This window comes from Peromyscus maniculatus, chromosome X (assembly GCF_049852395.1).
Source record: "Peromyscus maniculatus bairdii isolate BWxNUB_F1_BW_parent chromosome X, HU_Pman_BW_mat_3.1, whole genome shotgun sequence".
NCBI classification, from domain to species: Eukaryota; Metazoa; Chordata; class Mammalia; order Rodentia; family Cricetidae; genus Peromyscus; species Peromyscus maniculatus.
Window position 1 is genome coordinate 64936800 of NC_134875.1, and position 22741 is coordinate 64959540.

General features: G+C 36.8%; 1 pseudogene; it reads right to left on the reverse strand.

Annotated features, from left to right (window-relative positions):
* Positions 1-21561: 21561 nt before the first annotated feature.
* LOC102903025 (acyl-protein thioesterase 1 pseudogene) lies at positions 21562-22199 on the reverse strand (annotated as a pseudogene).
* Between the last annotated feature and the right edge of the window lie 542 nt (positions 22200-22741).

The following is a 22741-nucleotide window of genomic DNA, read 5'->3' on the forward strand; positions in this document are numbered from 1 at the left end:
GCCTACTCCCATACTCAGTTTGGTGAATACCCGAATGGTCATCATAGAGGCTTCATCTAGTAACTGATGGAAGCAGATGCAGAGATCCACAACCAAGCACCAGGCTGAGCCCCAGGAGTCCAGTTGAAGAAAGAGAAGAGGTATTCTATGAGCAAGAGGCATCAAGATCGTGATGAGGAAATATACAGAGCAACCAAACCAAACTAGTAGGAACTCATGAACTGTGGACCAATAGCTGTAGAGCCTCCATGGGACTGGACTAGGCCCTCTGCATAGACAAGACAGTTGTTTAGCTTGACCAGCTTAGAGGGCCCCTGGCAGTGGGATCAGAATCCATCCCTGGTGTATGAGCTGGGTTATTGGAGCCCAGTGCCTATGGTAGGATAACTTACACAATCTTGGTTCAGGAGGAGGGACTTGGACCTGCCTCAACTGAATGTACCAGGCTCTGCTGACTCCCTATGGGAGTCCTTGCCTTGGAGGAGGTGGGAATGGGGGTGGGTTGAGAGGGGAAGGCTGGGGGCAGGAGGAGTGAGGAGAGGGGCATCTGTGGTTGGTATGTATAATGAACAGAAGATGTCTTAATACTAAAAAATATGTAACTCATTGAGTCCAGTTAGTGATGCCAGTATGTAATTGGGATTTGAATGGTATCTGCTGGAATATAGGCAACATATAATAGGCCACATGGGTGATAAAAACTGACATTATTTCCCACAGAGGCCATTTACTTTCAATAGTTCTGCTTGGAGTGGGACTATATGCACACCTTCTTGCTCTATGCTGGAGTGTTAACTGGCATGCTAATGTTCCAGGTCTTGTGTAGGCAACTGCAGTTGCTTTGCATTCACATGTGCAATGGCCCTGCCATTCCAAAAGACACTGCTTTGTCCCAGTCTTCCTCAATGTCTGATGCTTAAAATCTTTCCACCCCTCCCTTTTCTATGTTACCTGAACATTGAGGCAGTGTGATATCGATGTTTCATGTGTTGCTGAATACTCTGCTGAGATTTATTCTCTGAACTTTGACTCATTGTGAGTATCTGTATTAGACATAACCCTCTACATGAAGACACTTCTCTGATGAGGAGTAAAGTTACACTAATCTATAGATACAAGGATACTGATTTATAAGTCAGCTTGCTGATATATTCCTTTGGCCAATAGAAAAGTACTAGAGCCTATTATTTCCCTAGTGATCATTTTTTTGGCAATATTTACATACATTTTCTCCTATGGAATGAGACTTAAATGCTATGCAAGTACGAAGATCTTAGTTACTTCCATGTCATCCATGCTATTATGGCATCCCTGGGCATATTTTGATAACCTGTTCATAATTATAGCTTGCAGGATTTTAAGTTTGGTAGAACAATTGATGTATTTTCTCATCTAGATGCTTGCAAAGCATCTTCTGTTCCTAAAAATGCTAACCAGCAAAGATGAATATTCCAGATCAGTATAAGAGTAATATATCCATACTATGTGTTCTAATTGTGTGTTGTCTTCAGAATTAGAATCATACCATAATGGTTTAGTGGGTAAATTTGATCAATGGTAAAATCTTGTATTGTTTTGGTAGTCTTTTGGGTGCCCATGATCAATGACTAGATAGAGGTATCCCATCCATGGCACTGGGGTTTTTGCTTGATTACTTGTGGCTTTTCAGAACAAGAAAATTTTTACTTTGTGAAGGGTAACTCTAATGAAACTTTTTTTCTATATACTTTTATAAGAAGCTTATAAAATTGCAGGTTTCCCTATGGATTTTTCAAACACACTTAGTGTTAGCTATCCTTTCTGCTATCCCTCCTCTGCCTTACCCTTCCATCTCCTTATGATTTCTTTAAGTGATATTGTCACAAAAATACAACATGTTTATGTTCTTATACAAAATAAAAATAAAGCTTCCTAAACACCTTATATTACCCAACTAATTGGAGTGTAATAAACCAATAGCCAGTTGATTGACAAAGATAAATTAATGCAAACCTGAATTTTATTTTCAGATATAACGATATTGACCAATTTTGTGCCTTTATCATCTGGTACAATATGTATCACTTAGGACAGGTTTGTCTTTCAAGGAACATTTGCTAATATCTACATTCATTGTGTGTGGAGTGGTGGTGGTGGTGGTGGTGGTGGTGGTTGTGTGTGTGTGTGTGTGTGTGTGTGTGTGTGTGTGTGTGTGTGTGTTATGTATGCACACATGTGGCATTGGTTACACATCTCTATATCCATATAGGCCAGGAGCAGTTTCCAGTGTCCTGATCCATCATTTTCACACAGGATTTTTCACTGAATCTGGAGCTAGGTTACTGACAGGAAAGTGACACTCCTCCAGTTGCCTCTGCTTTCAGGTGGGAATTGCTGTGCTGAGTTTTTAGGTGTGAGAGGAGGAATTGAATTCAAGTCTTCAGGCTTGCAGCGCAAGTATTCTCAGCCCACTGAGCCATCTTTCCAGCACTCAGAAAACATTTTTGACTATGAAAAGAAGGTTAGCATAGTAACTTTTTACCAGTAATTATAGTACACAAGCAGTTGAGAAAATGGACCTTGAGTTTGAGGCTACCTTAAGCAATCTAGCAAGACATGATATAGAGAGGAGAGGGAAGATGTGGGGATAAAGAATACTATAGTGAATTTAATTAATGGAGGAGCCAGAGATTATGCTTACAACATCTTAATTAAAACAATTTTATAGTTATTTGTTTTATAAGTAGTTACTATCTTGTTTACTATAACAATTATAAAAAGCATAACCTGTTGCTAAATAGTGAACATTTTCTCTGGATCTTAAGGATTTGAGGCTTTCTACAACCAGCTTATTCATTATGAAGGAAAATGTGTCTATATCATAACTCTTTCTCTGTGTGTTATTAAGTTGCATATTGAGGAGACACTAGACTCAGCTATGGTGACCAGTATTGCAAACTGTGCCTGCATTTTCTGGAGAATTAGACTCTTTTGGGACAGGGTCTCATTGTGTATCATCATTGACCTGAAACTTGCTATATAGAGTAGGCTGGTCTTAAACATTTTAGTATCCTCCACCAGCCTCTTCTTCCCAAGTGCTAGGATTAAAGGATTGTGCTACCAGGCCCTGCTGAAACCTTCTTTTCTAAGACTGAATCCTTGATTTATCTACCCAGGGGGCATACAAATTGCATGTTTCTCACCTCTCTTCCCACTCCCTCTCCTGCTGTTCCTCTTAGTCATCCTTTCCTGCTCCACGTATTTCTAGGAGAGATGTTTCTACTTTTGACAATGAATCATGGCTTCAAGTAGTGTTTCATTATTAACACATGAAAATATAAATAGCTTTAAGAAATCAGGAGTCTGCTACTTTCAGCATCCATTTGCTAAGTAACTTCTAGGAAAGGGGTTGAAAACTCATGAAAATTATACCTACCAGAAATTATTTGTAGCTCACTTTGCTAAAATAATTATGACAAATCTTTTTAACAGTTTTATTAGACAGAATTAAAATGCTTATCGCTAAATTCATTTTATCACATAACTTGGAATTTGAAATTGTGTCTAGATAAGCAAACATTCTGTGGAATAAGGGTGTTCTTTAAGAAATATAACTATATTTTATAACTGCCTTCATATAAGCAGCAATAGCCATTTTCCACTCTGTGTTAACTGTAGGAAATGCTAAAGCATTTTCTGCCACTATCTTATTGCTTCAGAAACTTTTCCCCAGAGCTTTCAAAAAAAAAGGAATGTTATCACAGTAATTGGATAGTCTGTGACAACATGTTATAATTTCTTTATTAATTATGATTCTTAATGTAGAGAAAATGAAATCTCAGTGTGTTTGAATTCAGTTGCACTGCCAAAGTTAATTACTCCTCAAGAGATGCCAAACTTGGGATGTGCTGGGAGTGTGAAAAGAACAACTGCTGACTTTAGTATCTTATTTTCCAGTGAGTTAACATTTTTCATGTAATTAGCCCCAGTGTGTTCCTTTTAGATTAACAGATCAACAAATAATATGTTATGTTTTAAAAGTAACAAACAACAGGAAAGTGGGAATGTAACAAGGAGCACATTTAAAGGGCATGGACTCATTAGAACAAAAATATTTAAACAATAGTTGCAGCTTAACCTTTACAAAAGTATATTTACCTTTGTATTCACTACCAAAAATAAGTAGATCAGCAAGCTTAATATTGTAGCTTGATATTTGTTTAAAGAACTTAGTGACATGTTAATAAAATATAACTTTGGATTATTTTTAAGATTATATTTCACACATGAGACTACTGTACTATTTGTACTTATAATAAATAATATACTTTATGCTGACATAATATTCTAAATACCATACAAGGGGCTTCTAAAACATTTATTGCTCTCACCTTAATTTTAAATATACAACCCTACTAATTATTGTAAGATGGTAATAAGTCATTATTATCCATTTGCACTGAGATATGTGCTTGGAGTTCATCAGTCAACTCAGAGAAGTAGAAGGTCGTAGGTACTTGTCTTACCTAGGTAGCAGCTGGGGCTGGCTGCCTGAGCATTTTTCAGTTAATCTTAAGGTTGAAAAGTTACAGCAATTGACTATATGGTTAAGCTTACACCTCAGGACTGGGTAGGGGAATCTTGAGCCCTAGCAGGTTGAAGAATTTGGGCTAGGGACTACAGTAAATAGAGTGGAAAGAATATTAATATGAGTAAGTCAAAAATGGGGTATCAAAGTTTGGGGAAGGGAAATACAATTAGGAATATAAAAACCACTGCTTTCCACCAAATTGTTGTACCAGCCATTTTTGCTTTTTGTGCCCCCAGGCTGAAGTCCATCTTCTGCAGAACTGAAAATAAATTGGTCTCACTTTTACTACTTAGAATCACTGGTATTCTTATTAGGAACTGAGAATCACTATTTCTCAAAAATACTAAATGACATTGTGAGAAACCTACATACTTTAGGATTAATACTGTATAGCCCTGCACAAAAATAATTAAACCAATTCAGCACTTAACAAAATCATTATAAATTTTGTTTATAATCACTAATAATATACATCCATGAATTGACATGAATTTTTACAGATGTTTACTGTAGTCTGAACAAGAAATATCTCCTTCCAAAGGGTTAATGTGTTAATGGCTCCCATCTGGTAGCAATACAAAGAAGTGGTTGAACCATGAAAGCACTAAGTTCATCAGTGTTATCAACTTGTTACTGAGTCTAAAACTCAAGGACCTATTAGAAAGTAGGGCCTTGCTGATGGCCATAGGTGACTGGGCTATGTGCTGTTAGAAAGACATGTCTTATTCCTGGATCCCTTCTATTTCCCTACTTTCTGACTTCCACGAAGTGAAAAACTCTGCTGTACAACCTTTTGTATCGTGGTTCAACTGAGGCCCAAAATAATAAATGCTGATTTTATGTGTGTGTGTGTGTGTGTGTGTGTGTGTGTGTGTGTGTGTGTGTGTGTGAAGAGTGAGAGAGACCCCAGAAACTAAAAGCTAGAATAAAACTTCCCTCCTTTAATTTGGTTTTGCTATATTATTTTCACATAGCAATGGAAACCTATCACAAAAAAGTGCTCCTATAATGAACCCATTCAATAAATACATTTTAAGATTTTACTATTAGAGGAAAAATGTACCTTGTGCTAAAATTATGCTTCACTTAATTGACTGGCATGTTCCTCAACACAATTTCAACTTTAATAATAGTAATAAAAATAACAGATTAAGGCAGCTGACATTAGTTATTAAACATGAAACTATAAAGCATGTTTATATGAAGTATGTTTTATTGACACAAATTTGGAATAGATGTAACATAAGAAGTCACAGTTGAGTTGAGAGTTAAACTGATGACTAATGTCAAATGATTAAATGAGAATATTATATCAGTCTCCTAATAATAATATTCTTATGTCTTTATGAGACTTTCTACTTTTCCTGGTTCTGTGACCTTTATAGGTACATCATCTATTGTCATTGATGTCATCATTTTTGCATTCTCAATTCCATGGCCTAGAAAGACTTACAAAATCATTTTTCCTGTATATACTCTTTTATCAGAAACTATACACGTGCTTAGTGATTCCTGGGCTGGGAGATCCAAACTTTTATTAAAGAAAAACAGTGGTATTCTGGTAGATGTTTAACTAAAATGGCATCCAGACTTACAAATTTCTTATTTCTATTGTTCTCTGATTTCTGTAGTAGAAATGGTACTTCAATAGCTAATTCTATGCAATAAATATGTCACTGATTACTGAAAACTGAATTTGGAGAAAAGAGTATGGTTGGCTCTCTATAATCAGTATTCTAGCTCAAGCAAAGTATTGGACTAAAGGAATGACTATTTCAGGTATTCCATCAATGGTAGTAGCAAATAGTAGTCTCTTGTCTGCCTAATAAGCTGTTGACTTAATTTTACAACTGTACTCTTTTTATTTAAGCTCTTATCACAGTTTAAGATAATTTGTAGTTGGTGTTATTTTTACTCTTTTTGGCTCTTTACTCTTTTAGGGAGCCTGCCACCCAACTCCCAAATAAAAACACATGGAGACTTTTTCTTACTTACAAATGCTCAAGCCAGCTTTCCTTAAATTATCCTATCTACCTTTTGCCTCTGGGATTTTATCTTTCTCTATTTCTGTATAACTTTCTGTACTTCTTACTCTGCAGCTTGCTGTGTAGCTGGATGGCTGGCCCCTGATGTCCTCCTCCTTTTCTTGCTCCTCAATTTCTTCCTCCCAGATTTCTCCTCCTATTTATCCTCTTTTCCTGCCAGCAATGCCTAGCCTTTCTCCTGCCTTGCTTTTGGCCATTCATCCATTTATTAGAACAATCAGGTGCTGTGGATGTTAATGTATGTCCTGTGGGAGCCCTTCTTGGGTTCCTTGTGGCGTTACCCAGCAGGTTTGCATAGAGGATGATTAGGACCATGGGCCTGAGTGCAGGTGTCTGAGATGGTCTGCACTTGGCTGTACTGGGGGATGGTCTGTTTGTCAAGTTGCTTTGATTGGTCAATAAATAAAACCTGATTGGTCGTGGCTGGGCAGGAAGTGTAGGCGGGACTAACAGGGAGGAGAAATAAAAGAACAGGAAGGCAGAAGGAGACGCTGCCAGCCACTGCCAGGACAAGCAGCATGTGAAGATGCTGGTAAGCCACGAGCCGTGTGGCAAGGTATAGATTTGTAGAAATGCGTTACTTTAAGATATAGGAACAGTTAACAGGAGGCCTGCCACGGCCATACAGTTTGTAAGCAATATAAGTCTCTGCGTTTGCTTGGTTGGGTCTGAGCAGCTCTGGGACTGGCGGGTGACAGAGATTTGTCCTGACTGTGGGCAAGGCAGGAAAACTCTAGCTACAATCAGGTATTTAGATAGGTAAAGTAACACAGCTTCTCAGAGTTAAACAAATGCAACATAAAAGAATGGAACACATCTTTGCATCATTAAGTAAATGCTCCACAGAATAAACAAGTGTAGCACATCTTAAAGAAATATTCCACCAATCATACCCAGGGTGGTCTGCCCCGAGGTCCCATCCCTGAGGCCCAGCAATTCTCAGGGAAGACCTGCCCAACTTGACCCCAGTTGCTAGCCAGTGGGCAGTGCTCTTGCAGGAATGTTCCCCTTCTCCAAGACCCCCCAGCAGACCATGTAATCTATATGTGCTGACCCCACACACATCCACCCGAGATCCCCAAAACTTCCTGAGGCTTCGAGACCAATCTTCAGCTCTGATCTGGCCCAGAGAGCTCCCATCCAGCCTAGAGAGCTCCCACCTGGCCCATAGAGCTCCCATCTGGCCCAGAGAAAGAGAGAGCTCTCATTGGACAAAGAGTCATCATTGGACCAAGAGTAAACTCAGGAGACAGGGAATCTGCCAGCCCTGATTAGACCAAGAGTGGCTCTTTGAGAAGTAGAATCTGCCATGTCTCATTGCACTGAGAGGCTTCCTGAAATGCAGAATCTGTCAGCTCTGACTGCACCAAGACCCCTGATAAGACCAAGAACGAATCCGTGAGTCACAGAATCAACTAGCTTGGGTTGACCCAAGAGCAGCTTGCTGAGACACACAAGCTACCTACTCCAATCAGACCAAGAGCTAAGATGAGACCCAGAAGGGCCCCTGAGACACAGACACAACAAGCACAGAGTGGACCAGCAGCAACTTGCTCAGACACAGTCACCTCTTATACCTATTAGATGAAGAGATGGGTAGACATCAAGGCAGAAGTACATACAACAACATAAAGAGCAATACAGCATCACCAGAACCTAGCCCTCCTCCAACAGCAAGATCTGAACATCACAAGGTAGAAGAAGCAGAAGAAAGCAACCTTAAGAATAACATCATGAAGATGCTAGAGGCCTTCCAAGAAAAAATGAAAAAATAAAATTAATGAAAAGATGAAGAAAAAAGTGGAGGAAATCAATAAAGAAAATGAGAAAAAGTAAAACAAAAAATGGGAAGAAATCTATAATGAACTACAGGAAAAGACAAACAAAAAAGTGGAAGAAAGCAATAAATCCCTTAAAGAAAACCATGAAAAAGCAATGAAACAGGTGAGGGAAACAGTTCAAGACCTGAAGAGGGAAATAGAAACAATGAAGAAGACACAAACAGAGGAAAAGCTGGAAATAGAAAATCTGAGTAAACAAACAGGAAACACAGATGCAAGCATAACCAACAGAATACAAGAGATGGAAGAGAAGATCTCTGGTGTAGAGGATACAATAGAGAAAATGGATTCATCAGCCAAAGAAAATACCAATGCCAAAAAAGTCATAACACAAAATGTCCAAGAATTCTGGGACACCATGAAAAGACCAAACCTAAGAAAAATAAGGATAGAGTAAGGAGAAGAATACCACCTCAAAGGCAGAGAAAATATATTCAACAAGATTATAGAAGAAAACTTTCCCAACTTAAAGAAGGAAATGCCTATGAAGATACAAGAAGCCTATAGAACACCAAACAGACTAGACCCCCCCCAAAAAAGTCCCCTCACCACATAAAAATTAAACAACTAAATGTACAGAATAAAGAAAGAACATTAAGAGAAGCTAAGGAAAAAGGCCAAGTGACTTATAAAGGCAAACCCACCAGAATAACACCTGATTTCTCAATGGAGACTTTGAAAGCCAGAGGAACATGAACAGATGTAATACAGACACTAAGAGACCATGGATGCCAGCCTAGACTAATATACCCAGCAAAATTTTCAATCACCATAGACAGAATGAACAAGCCATTCTGTTGCATCAATCTTAAAAGTTCTTATTAATAAAATCAAACATGAGGCCAGTTATTGGGGTGAAATGCTAGATGGTCAAAGAGTCAGAACAAGCCACAGCTAACCTCACCTAGCCAACTTCTCAGCTGGTCTTGTTTCCTCAGACTGGAGGCCTCTGGGTCCTCATTAAGAATGGGTCTCAGCAGAACTGCTGCTCAAAAGCCTGAATGCTTAACTAGGCCAAATGCTTCTAGTTCCTGGTCCTGATGCCTTATATATCTTTCTGCTTTCTACCATCACACCCTGGGATTAAATACTTGATTTCTGGGATTAAAGGCATGATGTGTCACCATGCCTGGCTATATCCTTGAACACATGGCTTTCTGCTTCTGGAATGCTAGGATTAAAGGCATGTGCTACCACTGCCTATCCATTATGTTTAATATTGTGGCTGTTCTGTCTCTGACCCCAGATAAGATTATTAACATGCACAATATTTGGGGGAATACAATACCACAACATTCCAAGACAAAACCAGATTTAAACAATGCTTTTCCACAAACCCAGCCCTACAGAAAGCACTAGAATGAAAATTCCAACATAAGGAAGTCAGATACACCCTCAAAACACAGGCAATAGATAACACCACAGCAATAAACCCAAAAGAAGAGAAGTACACACATATTACCAGCAAAAGACAACAGAAATAAACAATTACGGGTCATTAATATCCCTTAATAACAATGGACTTAATTCACCTATAAAAATACACAGGCTAACAGAATGGACACAAAAGCAGGACCCATCTTTCTGCTGCATACAAGAAACACACCTCAAATTCAAAGATAGACACTACCTAAGAATAAAAGGCTGGGAAAAGACTTTCCAATCAAATGGTCTCAAGAAGCAAGTGGGTGTAACCATCATAATATCCAGAAAAATAGACTTCAAAATAAAATCAATCAAAAGAGATCAAGAGGGGCACTAAATACTCATCACATGAAAGATCCACCAAGATGAAGTTTCAATTCTGAACATTTATGCCCCAAACACAAGGGCACACACACATGTAAAAGAAACATTGCTAAATCTTGAATCACATATAAAACCCCACACATTAATAGTGGGAGACTTCAACAACCCACTTTCACCACTGGACAGATATGCCAAATCAAACCTTAACAGAGAAATAAATGACTGAACTGATGTAATGACTCAAATGGACTTAATCGATATCTACAAAACATTTCATCCTAACAAAAAACAATATACCTTCTTCTTAGCACCCCATGGAACCTTTTCTAAAATCAACCACATACTTGGCCACAAAGCAAATCTCAACAGATACAAAACAATTGGAATAACCTCCTTCATTCTATCAGACCACCATGTTAGATTTCAACAAAAACAAAAACTACAGAAAGCCTACAATCTCATGGAAACTGATTAATGCTCAACTGAATCAGCAAGGGGTCAAGGAAGAAATAAAGAAATTAATGACTTCCTAGAGTTCAGTGAAAATGAATATACCACATACCAAACTTTGAAAGCAGTGCTAAGAGGAAAATTCACGGCACTAAATGCTCACATAAAGAAGTTGGAGAAATCTCACACTAGTGACTTAACAGCACACCTGAAAGCTCTAGAACAAGAAGAAGAAGCAAAGTCTCCCAGGAGAAATAGATGCCAGGAAATAATCAAATTGAGAGCTGAAATCAATATAATAGAAACAAAGAGAACAATACAAAGAATCAATGAAACACAGAGTTGGTTATTTGGGAAAATCAACAAGATAGACAAGTCCTTATCCAAACTAACCAAAAGGCAGTAAGAGAGCATCCAAATTAGCAAAATCAGAAATGAAAAGGGAGAGATAACAATTAACACTGAGGAAATCCAGAGAATCCTCAGGTCATACTTCAAAAAATCTCTATTCCACAAAACTGGACAATCTAAAAGAAATGAATAATTTTCTGAGTAGGGACCACATACCTAAGTTAAATCAAGACCAGATAAACTATTTAAATAGTCCAATAATGCCCAAGGAAATACAATCAGTCATTAAAATTCTCCCAACCAAAAATAAAATAAAATTAAATTAAAAAAAACCCAGGACCAGATGGATTCAGTACAGAATTCTTCCAGATCTTCAAAGAGGAGTTAATGCCAATACTCTTTAAATTGTTCCACACAGTAGAAGCAGAAGGAACATTACCAAACACAAGGAACATATCTAAACATAATAAAGTTGATTTACAGCAAGCCTACAGCAAACATCAAAGTAAATGGAGAAAAACTCAAAGCAATTTCACTAAAATCAGGAATAAGACAAGGCTGTCCACTCTCCCCATACTTATTCAATATAGTACTTGAAGTTCTAGCCAGAGCAATAAAACAAAATAAGATCAAAGGTGTACAAATTGGAAGGGAAGAAGTCAAGCTTTCACTATTTGCAGATGACATGATAGTATACATAAGTGACACCAAAAATTCGACCAAGGAACTCATACAGCTTATAAATACCTTCAGCAATGTAGCAGGATACAAAATTAATTAAAAAAAAATCAGTAACCCTCCTATACACAATTGACAAACAGGCTGAGTAGGAAATCAGAGATACATCACTCTTTACAATAGCCACAAATAATATAAAATACTTTGGGGTAACTCTAACTAAGCAAGTGAAGGACCTATATGAGAAGAACTTTAAGTCCCTGAAAAAAAGAAATTGAAGATGTCAGAAAATTGAAAGATCTCCCATGCTCATGGATAGGCAGGATTAACATAGTAAAAATGGCAGTCTTACCAAAAGCAATCTACAGAATCAATGCAATGCCATCAAAATCCCAACACAGTTCTTCACAGATCTGGAAAGAACAATACTCAACTTCATATGGAAAAACAAAAAACCCGCAATAGCCAAAAGTATCCTATACAATAAAACAACCTCTGTAGGCACCATGATCCCTGACTTCAAGTAGGAAGTAGTCTTGAATGCATTGGCACTGGAGATCACTTCTTAAATATAAGACAAGTAGCACAGCCACAGAGAGAAACAATTAATCAATGGGACCTCTTGAAACTGAGAAGCGTTTGTAGAGCAAAGGACGTGGTCAACAAGACAAAGCAACAGTCTACAGAGTGGGAAAAGAACTTCACCAACCCCACATCTGACGGAGGGCTGATATCCAGAATATATAAAGTACTCACGAAATTAGACATCAAAATGCCCAACACTCCAATTAAGAAATGGGCTATAGAACTAAACAGAGAATTCTCAACAGAGGAAGCTCAATGGCTGAAAGACATTTAAGGAATTGCTCAACATCCCTAATCATCAGGGAAATGCAAATCAAAACAACTCTGAGATATCACCTTACACCCATCAGAATGGCTAAGATCAAAAACACGAATACAGCTTATGCTGGAGAGGATGTGGAGCAAGGGGAACACTCTTCCACTGCTGGTGGGAATGCAAGCTTGTACAACCACTTTGGAAATCAATATGGCACTTTCTTAGAAAATTGGAAATCAGTCTCCCCCAAGACCCAGCTATACCACTCTTGGGCATATACCCAAGGAATGCTCAATCATACCACAAGGGTACATGCTCAGCTATGTTCATAGCAGCATTGTTTGTTATAGCCAGAACCTAGATGTCCTTCAAGTGAAGAATGGATAAATAAAATGTGGTACATATATACAATGGAATACTACTCATCAGAGAAAAAGAATGCCATCATGAGGTTTGCAGGCAAATAGATGTATCTAGAAAAAATCATCCTGAGTGAGGTAATCCAGACTCAGAAAGACCAACATAGTATGTACTCACTCATAGGTGGATACTAGATATAAAGCAAAGGATGACCAGGCTGCTACTCACAATTCCAGGGAGTCTACCTAGTAAAGAGGACCCTAAGAAAGGCAGGGATCACCCAAGGACAGAGAAATGTATGAGATCTACATGAGCAAATTGGATGTGTGTGGGGGAGTGGGGGTGCATAATGAAGGGCAAGGGTCAAGGAGAAAGAGAGCTTAGGGGAGTGGAAGATCCCTGTTGGATCAAGAACAGAAAGGAAGAACAAGGAAAGAGATTCCATGATAAATGAAGACCCTATGGGAATAGGAAGAATCAAAGTGCTAGAGAGGTCTGTAGAAATCCACAAAGATACTTCCACAGTAGACTACTGGCAATGGTCGAGAGAAAGCCTGAACTGACCTACTCTGGTAATCAGATGGCCGAACTTCCTGTCATGATAGAACTCTCATCCAATGACTGATGGAAGCAGATGCAGAGATCCGTTACCAAGCCCCAGGTGGAGCTCCAGGAGTCCAATCGGTGAGAGCGAGGAGGGATTATATGAGCAAGAAATATAGCCAAACACATGAACTATAAACCAATAGCTGAGGAGCCCCCATGGAACTGTATCAGCCCCTCTGGATAAGTGAGACAGTTGATTAGCTTGAACTATTTAAGAGTCCCTCAGGCAGTGGGACAGGGTCCTGCACTTAGTGCATGAGCTACCTTTTTGGAACCTATGGCCTATGTTGGGACTCTGCTCAGCCTAGGTGAAGGGAGGAGGGGACTGGACATGACTCAACTGAATCTACCAGGCTGAACTGAATACCCAGGGGAGTCCTTTCCTTGGAGGAGGTGAGAATGGGGGGTGTATTGGGCGTAGGGCTGGGGGTGGGGCAGGAGGAGGGAAAACAGGGGAATCTGTGGCTGATATGTAAAATTAAATTAATTATAAAATTAAAAATAAAAATAAAAAAAAATATTCCACAACAATTTCATTTAAATTTGTTTGGAGATAAAAAAATTTTTTTCATTCATAGTACATTATGCGTTCCTGTTCCATGCCTGTGAAGGCAATTAAATAATCATTTACCATATTGAACTTGCACTTGTTTTCTTTAGAACATGTGTAATAGTTTTTCTCACAAATCATAAATTGTTTCTTAACAACATTCTTGAACTTGATTTTGTTTGTTCATGTTTTGCTGTTTCCCACATCATTTACTACCAATTCTATAAAGTTGATGAGTTTTGTTTCAAATATATTATTAATCTTTGGCAATATATCAGTATATTCTATAAATCTGTTCTTCAGATTCTCAAGTTTCTTTTTTGTATGTGTTTAGGGAATGCATCCATATGAAAGGATGTGCTTCATGTTTCATTCCTCAGGACTCCTACTTTGTTCTTTGAGAGAGAAATTCTCAGTAGCTTATGGTTCAGCAACTAGGTCTGTGCCTTAGGGCTGGAATTACAAGGACATGTCACCACATCTTTAAGCTCTTTTCATATCTTTAAAATATAATAGCTATATTAGGAGGTCCTTGTTAGAATAAAATAATATACACACACAAACACATATTTTCAAGAATAATAAGAGAACTGAATGAATTGTAACCATAATTAGTAGTCATAGCAGCATATTATAAGGCCAACTCTTATATTTAATTAATAAATATAAATGTACATCATATTACTATTCCAAACATAAAAGACACAGAATATAATAGAGCATATTATAGTTCCAGATATTTGGGAAGCTGAGGGAAGAGGATGCCTTCAGAACAAGTATTTTATGTAGCTTGAGTAATGCACCAAAACTGTGTCTCAAAACCCAAACCAGATTACAGGAATTGGAGGAATTTTCAGCATGGGTCATCATTTAAGCCATTGAAATGCACAGGACCAACATTATGCTGTATAATCTGAAAACAATAGATTGTAGACTTACTCTTTCAAAATTTATTATAAAACAGTAATAATTAACTTAGCATAATAATAACACAAGGATATATAGATATATAGGCATCTATATCTATATCTATATATATGAATAGAATTGAAACATAATAGGGGCATAGATATAAATTCCTAATGCTTAGAGTCAATAGATTTTTGACTAAGATGCCAAAAAATTGATTCAGAGAAATAATCATTTTATCAAGTGGAACTGGGTCAGTTGAACATTTACATGCAAACAGGAGTGATGTTTAACTCTTTAATTATAGTTCACAAAAATTAAAACACAGGCAGGAATATAATGGTTAAAATTATAACATTTTTCTGTGTAACTGTGTGGTCTCTGGTGGAGCAAGGGTTTTCTGCCAGATGTATGGGCTGAGATAATTAAGGAGCAAAGGAGAGGCTTTGGGGATTAATATGGGTGAGTTTTGGGGAATTGATGGTGGTTCATAAATGTAGAAAGTGTTACCTGGGGATCTGGGTGCTGGCCTCTTGTGGAGGGGCTTCTGCCAGAGGTATGGGCCAGTATATAACTACTTGAGCTGTGGATCTGGGTGCTGGCATGGCTGCTGGTCTTTACAAAACAGTTTATTATGTAATACCAATGACTAACAATCACAATATCAGAGAGAAAAATAAATTGGTCATCAAAATTATAAATTTCAAAATATGAATTTGAGAGAATGAAAGATATGGTATAGAATAAGAAAAGTTCCCAAGTCTCTTTTTTATTGAAAATATATTTGTCGCTCATACAATACATCCTGACATGTTTCCCATAACTCCACTTCTTCCAGCTCCATGCACCCCCACTCTACCAAAGTCTACTCCCCCTTAGTTGCCCTCTAGAAAAGAGCAGGATTCAAAGAGAAAACAACCAAACATGACAAGACAAAATATAATAAGGCAAGTTATCCTGTGTCTTCTTCAGATAATACTGTGAACTTTCAAAACACAACTACAAAAACTCAAAAAACTGTAACTTGAAAATGTGCTCAAAAATCCATGGAATGATATTTTTATGTAGATGATACACAAATGTCACATTATCACAGGAATAGATAACAAATGTCACTATGATTTAATATGTGAATTAAAATATAATGAGTCACCACCACACATCCCCTATAATGCCTGGTTATGATAAAAAAAAAAAAGAGAGAAGATAATGGCAAGTACTGGGCAACATTCACAAATGGTCAAAATGCAGAAAATAACTGATCCTTGGGTGTCAGTTCTGGAAGATAGATCTACAACATAATTTTTGCATATCAGGATCGGGGAATATTACAAAAGAGGGGGAAGATTGATTGTAAGAGTTAGAGATAACAAAGTATATTACAAGATTGTGTTTTCTAGAAATGGTAGGAAAGCAACATGCATAACACCTTAATTATATGGCTGCCTAAACAAGACCTAACAATGACAATAGCAATAGACATCCAAACATGGAAGGGAGAAATCTCTTAGAATCAGGGCAGCCCTACACAAAAAAAACTACAGACATTTAATTACTTCTAAGAGAGGAAGTACTAGTCTCTCCTAGAGATGAACCACTTAATTGGATTTCAAAAACTAGGTGATAAGCCCTGAAATCATACATTCAGAAGCAACAATAAAAGTACACAGAAGTATGTTTATGTTTTTATATAAAATATTATTGTTACGTATATGTATGCATAATATCAAAGAAAAAGAGGCCATGAATTTCTGAGGGTATGTGGGTGGGGAGATGAGAAGTGTTATAAGTAAGAGAAATCATGTAATAATATTTTAATTAAAAAGAACATTAAGAAATTATACATGGTAAATGAGACAGACACTTTCTAGTTTCCATTAAAATAAAAAGAGGTATATGTCCTCTCAAATAGTTTGTTCATGAATGGGTAAAAGTATTATTTATATTATTCACAAAGTATAAATAACCCAAAGCTTCATCAACATGTTAAAGAATAAGCAAATTGGTATAGCTATATAAAAGAGCATAACTTCATATAAAAAATGAATGGGATATTGACACAAACAATAGCATGGATGAAACAAAAATTTTATGAGTACATAATGCCAAATAATAAATTATAGGTACTATGTTATGTCAATTATATGAACAGAAGAAAACACAAAGTAATTTAAAATAAAAAAAGGAGAACAATGGTGCTTTGGTAGCAGGGAATATCAGAAAGTAGTTACTACAAAAAGTAATTTCAGATTATTATGAATATACTCACTTTATTAAGTGTAATAATCATTCAATGTGTATATTCTCATGTCAAAATTTATCAAATTGTGTATTTAATGATATGTATGTGATTATAAATCATGAAGTTATGGTATATTAAGCATATCATTACTATATATATATATATATATATATATAGCTTTGTACAAATATAACTGAAATATATGCATGTTTAAGTTGATAGTTATTATTTTTAAATTATCAATTATATATAAATATTTGTATGTATAAATACAAATATGTATGTATCTTTCATGTGGTATTAAATTACATATATGTATATGCATATTATACATGCATGTATGTATATGTAAGTTATGCAAAGAATGCCAAAGTATCCAAAACAGAGGAATTTTGAGCATCATTGGCTACTGTCACTACAAGGAAACTCACATAACATAGAACTGGTTAAGAATAGACTGTTTTTGAAAACAAGTTGGTATTGTTAGACTAGTGCTTATTGCAACATATGAAAATGCTACAGTTGGTGAAAAGTTGATCCAGAGAAAGGATATTTAAATAAATGTTAGCTTAATAATTTCCTATAAATTTTTCTTGAAAGGTTGAACTCCATCTTTTTTTCATGATAGGAAATAACAGAGATTAATGATCTACTATTAAAAGTATTTTGAGGGAATTGGGTGCAATTTGTGAAGCATTGAAGGCAATTCTAATGCATTATAAATTATATGGTAATTAAAAAGCATTCATAAAAATTGCCCACTTCCTCACTAAAGAAAAAAATGAGCAATAAACTCACGGAATTGGATTGGTAATTTATGTCGTTTTAAAAATTGTCATTTGAAGCATTTCAGTTTTGCTCCTAATTAATTATATACTGTCCTAACTAGTGAAATGCAAAGTGCAGGATTGCAGCAATTGTTTAGCTTAGAGTTTTTCTAATCAAGTCATTGAAGGACTTTTATTTTTTATTTTTTCAAAGAAATCATTTCTAATCATAACTCCTAGAACAATGTAGGGTTTGAGATAAATTATTATAAAAAATAAAATAAAGGAAGATATAAAATATATGCCTTTACTGTGATCTTACTCTGTGTCAGGGAAGTGAGGCAACATCCAAACTGAGGACTTCTTCCCTCTTTTACTGTCTAGTTATTCCTTTATTCCTTCTGAATACTGAAAATCACTACACCCTCTCACATACACACAAATAGATAAATATGCAATATGCACAATGACATCTATCCTTCTAACTAATAAATGATTAGAATATATATGGATGGCAAGTGAAATATTAAAGTTTCTTACCTGTGTTAGTTGACATTAGCCAAGGTTATAAAGACAGCTGAAAGTAAAATGGCTCTCGTCATTAAATCATATATTCTAGGTAAAGATTACATAAGACTTAATGGATATGATTGACTTGTTAGCATGCTTAACAGAAAAGAAAAGGAAAAAATCTCATTTAGAGCTAACAAACCTTGGCAATACTTGCATTGGAAAATTTGCAAACCAAGATTTACTTTTAAATTTGAGACTATATATGTATGGAATTTTAGAAATGTTATCTTAGCAGCCATCATGATTTTTACATTTTTTTTAATTTTTTTTTTATTTTACAATACAATTCATTTCTACATAACAGCCACAGATTCCCTTGTTCTCCCCCTTCCTGCCCCCCTCCTCTTCTCCCCATCCCAGTCCCCCCCCCATTCTCACTTCCTCTAGGGCAAAGCCTCCCACGAGGACTGAGATCAACCTGATAGACTCAGTCCAGGCAGGTCCAGTCCCCTCCTCCCAGATTGAGCCAAGTGTCACTGCATAAGTCCCAGGTTTCAAACAGCTAACTAACTCATGCAATGAGCCCAGGACCTGGTACCACTGCCTAGATGCCTCCCAAACAGATCAAGCCAATCAACTGTCTCACCTATTCAGAGGGCCTGATCCAGTTGGGGGCCCCTCAGCCTTTGGTTCATAGTTCATGTGTTTCCATTCGTTTGGCTATTTGTCCCTGTGCTTTATCCAGCCTTGGTTTCAACAATTCTCGCCCATATAAACCCTCCTCTTTCTCGCTAACTAGACTCCCGGCGCTCCACCCGGGGCCTAGCCGTGGATATCTGCATCCAGATTCCTCAGTCCTTGGATGGGTTTTGTGGCACAACTATTAGGGTGTTTGGCCATCCCATCACCAGAGTAGGTCAGTTCCAGCTGTCTCTCAACCATTGCCAGCATCTTTTGTGGGGTTATCTTTGTGGATTTCTGTGGGCCTCTTTAGTACTTTGTTTCTTCCTTTTCTCGTGTGGTCTTCATTTACTGTGGTCTCCTATTCCTTGTTCTCCCTCTCTGTTCTTGATCCAGGTGGGATCTCCCACTCTCTTTCCCTCGACCCTCGCCCTTCATTGCTCCCACTACTGTCCAGGTTGTTCATGTAGATCTCAGCCATTTCTCTGTCATTGGGTGATCCTCCTGTCTTTCTTGGGGTCCTGTTTTACAGGTAGCCTCACTGGTGATGTGAGTAGCAGTCCAGTCATGCTTGTTCCACATCTAGTATCCTCCTATGAGTGAGTACATACCATATTTGTCTTTCTGAGTCTGGGTTACCTCACTCAGGATGATTTTTTCTAGATCCATCCATTTGCCTGCAAACCTCATGATGTCATTGTTTTTCTCTGCTGAGTAGTATTCCATTGTGTATATGTGCCACAATTTATTTATCCATTCTGTTTTTTCCAAGAAAGCCAGAATTAAATTTTATTTCACACTGATAGGAACTGAGAAATATGACATTTTCTCACATTACAGCACAAGAATTCAACGGAATATTTCATACCACAAATAAAATTTTACTGAGGGTATAACTGAAGTAAGTTTATGTTCTTCAAAGTAAAGCAAAATAGTAAATTTTTGTTTGAAATTGTTTTAAACCTAGACATAAGCATAGGGCTTCATTATTAACATACTAGCTAGTCCATAGCAAATGATCTCCATATCAGTTAGCACCTGTTTATAATGATGCTTCTTAGCACGGTCATGGTCAATTGGAAACAGCAGTAAAACAACAATTCATAAATGACCATAATTTTTTGCAACATATTCAACTGTGTTGTAAATACACAATATATATATGTGTTCTATTCAGCCTTTATTACCCATAAATTAGTTTAAATAATTTTCACCAATATTCTGGACATGTTAATTTAAAATCAAATGATTGCTATTTTAATGTTTGTACAGGAGACTAATTCTCAAAAACTCCTTTACCGGTAAAGACGAAAATTTCAAATTAGTTTGTTACCAGATAAAAAATAAAAGTTTCTGATTGCTCATTTTGAACAATATTTGGTTTCAATCATAACATATGTACAGAAAATGTAAACTTAAACTTTGCTATAAGATGTAACTGATTTAGAAATTAGACTTCAACACTGGTCTTAAATATTTATTTCTGAACATGCCAAGATATTATTTACTCTTTTAAGTTTTTTACAGAAACCACAGAATTATTATCAGTACTGAAGATGCCGATAACTCTACAGTCTAAGGTTGGACTACAGTGCAGTTATTTGAAATACATAAGCTTAAGTAATGTTTGTTTCTTTTTACATTACCTAGATTTGGAATACTATATGTTTGTGATTCAAAATGTCAAATTATAGTATATATATATATATATATATATATATATATATATATATATATATATATATATAAAGTTTTTTTTAATGGCAGATAGGCAATATTGGTCTTCTATGAAAAAAAATCAAGAAAGAAAGAAAACTTTTTTTTCTTGAGAGGGGAAAATTAAGTAGAAGGAAAAGAACAGCCTGGTCCCCCAATAAAAGGACCATTAATTGAAGAGAGCAGTATTACTTTTCTGACACTTAAAAAGCATTATCCTAGTATCAGGGATAATGTAATACCATCTAGTCCTTATGTATTACAGTCATGTATATATGATTACACATATAAAAATTGACACTGCATGGTAACTAAACAAGTGAGTAAAACCATAGTCTAACTCACAGCATTAATGAGTCACTTACAGATTATCCTAAAATCTTGTTTAGACCTGAACAAATTATCCGTGAGCATACTAGTGATTTTCAAATGATGTAATAAAATTCTGGGTGTGGTATTTTATTTTGCTGAATTATTTTGAGAAAAAGAAGCTAGCTACTTCTTTTCACCTACTTTAATACTAGTATATTCTGGATTGTATAATACAGATATGTATAGAAACTTAAAAGGATCACACATTTCCCATGAGGGAGACACCTTTTAGTCTGTATCATTGGTATGTATTTACAAAACATTTTAATACTGCAAACATTAGAAGTTTTACAATAAGGCATGGGAAAGGGTTTATACTCTACTACAGTGATGCTGGTGAACGTCTACACAAGGCCTCTTAGTGATGTCAATCAATTGGAGGTAGGAGTTTATCAATGAACTGCTTGACATTCATCATTTCCTGCTGACATGAACTGTTCATCATACCTTCATAGATTTTGAAGGTTACATTGGATGGATTTATCAGTTTTTTTAGTTTTTCAACAGTAAGAGAACCAAACACTAGGGGAACTAAAGGATCAAAATCTCCTTGGCACTGAAGAACAGAACTATCTCTATTAGTGCTATTGATAGGACCCTGAGAAAATCCTCCCAAAATAATTCTGTTAGAGGGAATGCCATTCTTTACCTCTTGATCTATCAAAGCTTTTACATTTTCTGCTGCCTGTTTAATTCCAGATTCATCCTCCTGAGAATCTGGTGAAAGTCAAATAATATCAAACCAGGAAAGCATAGCCATATTCATATTTAATGTAACAGGCATAATGGGCGCATATGGACAGATGTATTTGATGTGGGAATTTCTGATAGCTGCAAAGGCTTCTGCCCATCCATGCCCAGTATCTCCCAATCCATGAATGAAAATAACCGCAGCGGTGGCCTTCTGGGCGGCAGGCACGACAGCGGGCAGCGGGGCCAACACGTTGTTGCTGCACATCCACCCTTTTTATCCATTCTTCAGTTGAAGGGCTTCTAGGTTGTTTCCAGGTTTTGGCTATTACAAACAATGCTAATATGAACATAGCTGAGCAAGTGCTCTTGTGGTATGATTGCCCAAGAGTGGTATAGCTGGATCTTGGGGGAGATTGATTCCCAGGTTTCTAAGAAAGCACCATATTGATTTCCAAAGTGGTTGTACAAGCTTGCATTCCCACCAGCAGTGAGGGAGAGGTCCCCTAGTTTCACATCCTCTCCAGCATAAAGTGTCTTCATTGTTTTTGATCTTAGCCATTCTGACAGGCATAAGGTGGTATCTCAGAGTTGTTTTGATTTGCATTTCCCTGATGATTAGGGATGTTGAGCCATTTGAGTTTCCTCTGTTGAGAATTCTGTGTTTAGTTCTATAGCCCATTTCTTAATTGGACTGTTGGTCATTTTGATGTCTAATTTCTTGAGTTCCTTATATATTCTGGATATCAGTCCTCTGTCGGATGTGGGGTTGGTGAAGACATTTTCCCATTCTGTAGGCTGTCGCTTTGC